This window comes from Pungitius pungitius, chromosome 1, assembly GCF_949316345.1.
Source record: "Pungitius pungitius chromosome 1, fPunPun2.1, whole genome shotgun sequence".
Taxonomy (NCBI): Eukaryota; Metazoa; Chordata; class Actinopteri; order Perciformes; family Gasterosteidae; genus Pungitius; species Pungitius pungitius.
In genome coordinates, this window is record NC_084900.1 from 31,894,039 (window position 1) to 31,901,395 (window position 7,357).

Here is a 7,357-nt window from a genome sequence, read left to right on the forward strand (position 1 = left end):
GAGAACACACCTGTTAACTCAGACGGAGAGTGCTGTCTAACCACACTTGTTTTGTTGCAACTTTTCGTCATGTTGGTTGTGGTGCTGGACCCAAGAGCAGAACACAGCAGAAAAAGGTTCAACAGCCTTTATCTGTAGAGAACCAGGGGGGCACGACTGTCGTAAGCAGGCCGGAGAATATGAAGCCTGGAGCTTGATTACTGAACTGCCTTCCAGCTGTGCGGGTCAATTGGTGGGGGGGGCACCGGCTCAGACCACGACACCTTTGGTGACTTAATAAGAGCTTGAATTGCTGCACCAACACTATCGGGTTCATGATTAACTGATAAAACAACCCAAAAATTGTGAATCAAATCGTTAAAATTGCATTAATAATAACGCCACCGTGATACTGTTCTGCATATAGGTGGGTTTTTTTTTTTACTGACACTTCAGTACATTTAACTGACCTTCACGTCTAAAACTAAAAGAGTTTCCATACTATTGCTGATTGTTAAATAACCTTAATATCTGAGCCAGTTTTAGGAAAGGTCACAATATCAAAAGATGTTGCTTACAAACTGACGCAGAGAGGGAGAAAGGTAATCAGGAGAGATGTCTTTGTCTGTAATGAGCGTCTTTATTTGTGCTGTTTTGGGAAGAGCGGAGGCAAACGAGGGGCTCAGGGGAAATAACGCAAATGCAATTACGATGATATGCTTACAGTAATTCATTCATTTCCTCGTGGAACGTGTCCCATTGAAAACCAAAGAGCGTCATTTCCCTCCATGTCCTTATTTACAACATCAGCCTGCAAGATGTAACTGTTTTCCCAGTGTTCGCTGCACAAACAATTTAATTACCGCTCCACAGAACCACACATTATACTGCCATTGAATCAACACACGATGATGTCTCCACAACAAACGTCGCCAACAAAAAGATCCCGAGTGGCGTTGAGAGAAAAGAGCTTGGATGTTAGATGTTTGGAAGAACCGTGATCACTGGAGAGATGAGATCACCCAACTGTTGCCACCCTGTTGTTCTCAGTTTCCTGAAATTAAAATGTAAAGTGAAATAAATGTCAGGCTGTGTTGCGAGTGACCTTTAGATGTTTACTATCTTAGAAAAAGTCTGGATCATTCATAATCAACATCATTGTTTGCTGCCTCTCTTGAGCCATATTCTAAGAAGCTATAGTTAGAAGTATTGATTAATTCATTTACCATAGTTAAGTACAATTATAAGGCATATTTTCACCACTATACAGTGTTATTGATACGTAATAAAAGAAGCAAATTCGACTCTTTAAGAACATTTCTACGCTGCCATCTCATTAGAACGATTTATTCAATAGGACAAGGGACAACAGTGATCACACTAAAATCCCAATAAATGCTATTTACCAATGGTCAATTGGGAATTTTTGAAAAACAACAGCAAAAACAAGTAGGATGAAGTGATTAAAGTTTGAAGCAAAAATAAATACATTGTAAGCGCTGTTAAAAGAGCTACAGATATATATATATAAAAGTTCAAGTTCAAGTCCTTTTTTCCCACTCGACTAGAGACCAACGAACATCTAGCTTTGGTCCTTCGTGTTAAAGGTTGCACGGGGCGGCGTTCATTCTTTCAGAGGACAGATGCCTCTGCAGTGGTCCCACGTATTTATGTGCTGCAGATCTGATTAGCAGCGATGGGAACATGACCAGCAGGGTGGACACACCTATCTCCTCCCCTCGTTTGGAGCTTTCTGTCATGACAAATTCCAACTGTCTTTGTCCAAGCAGCCCACAGACATCATCCCTGATTTGTCGGCACCGCAGTTTGAGCCAGATGTCGCACAACAAAGCCGCCGGCATGTTCTGGAAGTCCTGTGGATTAAAATGAATTGGTTCTCATTTAACGACATTAAATGATTTCCGAGTTCAGAACTTCAAATTAAAGAGTGGAATTAAAAAACTGCAGAAGGCTATAATCAGGTTCCCCTACTTGAATGATAATTTATTCAGGACTGGGGCATAAAGTGGTTTGCACAAAGAGATCTTTTGGTGGGCATGGAAATATCTATAAATATCTATAAATATCTATAAATCTCTAGTTTTACAGCAGCCCCTCTAGCATGAGCCCAGCTGTAAGATGACAGATTATGTGCAGAGGCATTGCTCCTCTTCTGTTGGGCCTTTATTATTCTGTCTGTCATCCAATTTTTAAAAACTTTTCTGAAGAGGCGGCAACCTGTGGATCTAAAATTGTCCCCAATGCGGAAGTACCAACATTAGTTATAGTCATAGTAAAGAGATTCTATACGATCACAACTTTTAACAAATAAAAGGAAAAGGTTTTTTTTTTACTCGAAGAAAATATACCCATCAAATATTGGGGCTCTTAACCTTTTCTACTGCATCCATTGTTTGTTGGTGTTGCTGCTGTCCTCTTCTCTCTAGTACCCGAGGCCCGAGTAGCGTTGACATTTCTATGAAACACCCTTTCTCTGTTGTGTGTAAGTACACCATTTTTTTTTATGTCACAAACGGAATACATCGCCAAGATAGTTTAAATCTGAACTGCTACCATAATATTCCTATGCGTTTCAAGTCGTCTGCGTATTGCGTTGCTTAGATATTTAGGGAAATGACCATGTTGACAAGCTAGAATTATGACGAGGAGCTCCCGTACCTATCTCCTGAGGAGAAAAAGACAAAACCCAGTGGGTCGGAGGTATGCGCCGCCTCTCCACGGAACCGAACCAGAGGAGGGAGAATACAGGCGGATTGTGCAGCAGCCAGTTTGAGGATTTGCTGCATCACTAGCGTGCATTTCTTCGATCGACAAGCCATCCACTACGCTCCAGTTTGTGTTTGCCGAGAGATTGGCTTTCACGCTCAGGGTCCTTGCCAAAGGCTCCTCTCGAGAAGTTAGCAAAAGACTCGGGTTCCCCACTGTGTCCTGCCTCCTCTCTGATGTCTGGACTCACATTGCCAAAGGCTCGAAGAAAAAAGTTCGAAGCTTGTCTAGATTTGTATAAGTTTGTCTGATACTGTTGCCGAATTGTCAACATACGTTCAAAAAGAAGTTTATATACAGTATAACTTGTAAAATGTATATCCAAAACAACTGTGAGCATGTGTGTGTGTGTATGTTTGTGTGTGGGTGAATGAGTGAACCTACTCCAGCATGCATTGTCCTTCTCTCAATCTGAAAGTGGATTTGCCAGATTTTCCATTTTTTCCTGTGTGAGAAACTTGTTGAGGGTGTCCCCAAGGTGTGACATGTTTCCTTTCAACCGGCCTGCAAGATGGTATCAGGGAGGCTTTGCACAGGGGGGTTTTGTTATCCTGACCGGGGGGGGGGGGGTTGTAATGTTGGTCTGCTCTTCATCCAATGCATTAGTGAGGTAATCTGAAACAGGTTGCAGAGAATTGCTAGGCAACTGGGATGATTTATTCTGCTAACAGGATGAGTAGAAGATCGGTCAAGGCAAATTGACGTAGAGTTAAGGAAGATAGTATTATTCTGCGGCATAGAGTTAGTGATGAACAGAATTCGCTATCGGATTCTTGCTCAACGTGTCGACCGTCTATCAGGCTAAAGTGGCTCAATTTCTGGTTCCACCGTCTCACATCCCCATCCAGCTTTTCAGCAATTCCGTTCCACAAATTTTGCATAACATTAGTAGTCATTACAAGACACATCAGTAGTTATCCATATCTTCTGAAATCGGAAGCTCGTGTTAGGCGTGAATCGGGCGTGAATCCTGTGCCTCCAGGGCCTCATTTCACCGCGATGACACACAAGGTCACAACAAACAGGAGAGTTGCTGTCATACTGCCAAAATGTACAAAGAAACTCCAAGAGCACCCACCCATTTTTTCAGTTTGGATCTGTTAAGCCCAGTTTGAGGCTGCCATGAGGCCATCTGTCCTTAAATCCCAATAAACTATCTAGTCTAAAGTCAGCTGGATGATGCAATTCACACTGTCAGGTTGCAAGATCTTTGCCAAATAGTGAAGACAGGGAAAATATACAAAGCAAAAAGCAGCAGGTGTCTGAGGCTGCGCTACTTCTTTCCTTCCAAATCTCAGAGAAATAAAATAAATGAAATAAATGTACCAGCTGAATTCCTACAACCAAGATAAAATGAAAGGCAACACAATAGAGGATTGAGTGCACGGTGCAAAAACGCACACACACACACACACACACACACACACACACACACACACACACACACACACACACACACACACACACACACACACACACACACGATGATTGACCTTTTCTAGAAGACCTGCCAAGGTTCACCTGGTCAGTAATTGGAGACAGTCACAGGGGGGGGGGGGGTCTATGCGTGTGTGTCCCGCAGAGACGACAGAGCAAGTTTACCTTCAATGACATTTATATTCTGGAAGTAGTAAGAGCTGCCGTTTGAATGCGCGTGTGTTTGTGTGTCTCCTGACAATAGGACACATCGAATACATTTCCCTTTAGGTCTAACATTTGTATTATAAAAATGAATAATTAAGTACCTCGTTAGTTCGTGCAGGACACCGAAGCCGATTGAATCCCGGCTTCCAGTTGAGCGCACACCAATCACAGCCAACTCTCACCTCAAGGAGCTTCATTTGAACACGACTCCTTCGACATCAATTATGTTACAAAGTGTACTGCTGGCCAAGCTCTGTCCCTTTTTTAGTTCAGAACTCATTTTGTTTCAGCACAGGATTTGAGATTATATTCTCAGTGTACTTTGGGCTCATTCCTTATGCATGGTGCTCCCTGTTTTGGCTTAGAAGCCGATTGGCTAATTCGGGGAGCAACAGCGGCAACTGGCAAGTATGACTGGATCTCCATTTTGTTGCTCTAAACGGATAAGGAATCTGTAACGAGAGTTTTACGGACAGAAATATCGCTCTCAAAGACCAATTTGATTGGTTAAAGATCCCTTTCTCTGGCCCAGCTTCTTCCTTTGTCTGCCTCTCAAATTCAACTCTATGCTTTAGTGACCGAGATTTAAAGGACCACACAACCGTGTAATCTTTCACTTCTTTTGTGCATTTGTTTCATTCATCTATTCATGTGATTGATGTCCTTCAGTTCTGCTTCTTTTTAATTTGTGATACTAGGCTACATAGAAAAGATTTCATCACTAAAGGCAAAGAAAGCTCATTGATTAAAGGGGTAGTCAGGGCCTTTTGAAGTGGGCTTTTATGAGGTACTTATCCATCATTACAACAGGAAGCAGTCAGCACGCCCCTTTAGTTTACGGGTAACGCCAAAACAGCAAATCCTGGCGTACAAAAAAAAATCACTATCAGTTTACACTGTAGTTAGAATAGTTAAGAAGGTTTTATCTTGACAGACAAGGTGAGACAGCTATTTAGTCTTTGTTCCCTAGAGGGAACCAAAGTCGCTATGCTTTCGCCAAAGCTCCCAGTCGCCTTTTCAAACAATATTGCTGTTGTTTTTATACCACGTAACGTTCAAGAAGAATCTCTCAATTGACTTGGTGTCACTGCGTTTGGTTGGCCCTTGTCTCGTTTGGCCTTTGCCTACCTCTCGTGTCCCTGGGTTGGCTTCACTTCCTCCCTTGGTGTGTTTTCTCCTCCTTTGTGATGCCTGGTCCCCAATTGTTCCCCCCTGTGTCCAATTACCTGCTCTCTCTCTTCACCAGTGTATTGGTGTTACTAAAGTGGTTTCATTCAAACATTCGGGTTTTGGCTCCGTGTGTCACACAAACAACGTGTCCGTGCTATGTTGCCGTTTCAGTGCTGATATTTTCAAGTCTTGAAGCATTCCATTGAACACATTTTGTAATCTACAACTGTTTTCAAGTCCTTGTGTCATTGAACAATCTACATGTCTTCTGACACCGCACAATAAGCAATGCACACTGTTGTGATAGAAAAAGGCTTTTCTGATATCAACAAGGCATCCACCCACAACCACCTCCCAAAGGCAACACATAAGCGACTCTAATTTACTAACTCGGGTTTTTTATTAATTTACATAGATACACTTTTTATGTAATGAAAACAAACCGGAGTAAAACTTTTTTTTTTTTTTAATTATTTCATTGATTGAATTCTGTGAAACGTTATTTTCAAATTAACAATATTAACAATGTTTATATTTAATCACATGTTGCAACAATGACACAAACTTAGGGTGCACAAAAACTTTTTTGAGTGCAAATGTGTAAAATGAATATGCAAGTTTAGAAGGTCAGTCTGAGGTGCAACCTTTTAAAAAATGTCCCCTTCTTCTGCTTTGCTTTTTTTTTCTCTTTCCTCCTCTCTCTCTCTCTAACTATGTCAGTCTTTGCCTTTATCTTTTAAATGGTAATTATGAGAGAGGCGGCATGTCAGAAGAATTCTGTGCATGAATTTATTTGCATAATGTATTTCACTGGAGGGGCACTTGTGTTGTCCTATACTCTTGATAAGAAAGAACTCATTACAAACTAGCGACTGAAGAACAGGCCGAGATATGAATATTGGGATTTATCGTTATGGGTCCAATCCGCTGGTTGCCACTGGGAGCAAACATCACGCTGCTGGTGACACAGGTCGTCTGGTTGGGCTTGCTGGAGGACATGGGGGCACTGCGGACCTGAACCAGGACTCAGGGGGGCAAACGGTCAAACCCTGCGTCAGTAAATTGGGAATCCGTGCTCGGAAATACCTCTTTGGTCAGATAATTTGAAAAAAATGATAACAGAAATAACATCCCTTGTGGCATCTGTGACTGTAGTGCAATGTAATGTGTATTTGTAAGGGTTCAAACACTGGTGTGTGGTGACATACATCATAATGTAACCTTTAAAAGTAGCATGTCTAAAATGAAGCGAGGGGAGAGTTTGCTGAATTGTTATTGGAACACAGATCAAAAAGGGGCTGGACTTAAGAAGGCCCAAATGGACGCTGATGACTCTCACCCCAACTGTCCGTCATTTTCAGTTTGTTTCACTTCCTCCGGTTGTCTTCCTTTGGTCCTTCTGCCAGCTGTCACAGAAAGGACATCAAACTATGATGTCAAAGTTTGATAGTATACCATCTCAATGTGCTCCAGAGAAGCCTGATCTTTATGGACAGTTTAGCTCTTTAGACTTTTGATGTGGGAAAGATGTACAAAAGCAATATCTTAAAGATTGTGGTTTTCAAAAGATTACGTCTTTTTTAAAGTAGGTCATGTGGGTTTCATTCATGTCCCAACCAGTGATGGCAGGTCTAATCGGAGTAACCAGTAATCTAACATATGTCTGTATATGTCCCCCCCGACTCAACTAGATAAAGTGTCCAGTTGTCATTTTTATCTTGAGGTGGGGGGGTGTTCTTGGCAGCTTCTGAATGTAACTACTAAAGTAACTTGTAAT